Below are 407 nucleotides of genomic sequence, written 5' to 3'. Positions count from 1 at the left end.
GAAAGGCGGGGGGGGGACACCGAGCCCTCCCCCAGGAACAGCGTGTGCTTTCCTTGGCAGGGAGCCACGGGAGGCACGGCGTCAGACATCATCATCATATTAATAATGAAAGGGCAGCTCCTTCAAAGCTCTTCGTCCCCGCGCCGGCGAGAGCGCAGAATGCAGAGGAGACGCGTGAGCCTCATCCCAAGCAGCCGCGGGGAGAGCGCCGCGGTGCCCGGATGGTCCTTCGCTGGTCCTTCACCAGGCCGCTGACCTGGAATGACAAAAAGCTGCCAGGTCCCCGCTGGGTGCTCTCCCTGCTGCGAGTTTGGCTGCTGGGGGGGTCCCTGCATAGGAGCGGGGCAGCCCACGGTGTCCCCAGCTCCTGTTCCCGGCAGTGCCCTGTGCAGGCTCCCCCCCGCTCG

This window comes from Corvus brachyrhynchos, unplaced genomic scaffold (assembly GCF_000691975.1).
Source record: "Corvus brachyrhynchos isolate BGI_N302 unplaced genomic scaffold, ASM69197v1 scaffold59, whole genome shotgun sequence".
Taxonomy (NCBI): Eukaryota; Metazoa; Chordata; class Aves; order Passeriformes; family Corvidae; genus Corvus; species Corvus brachyrhynchos.
This window is presented reverse-complemented; position numbering follows the sequence as displayed.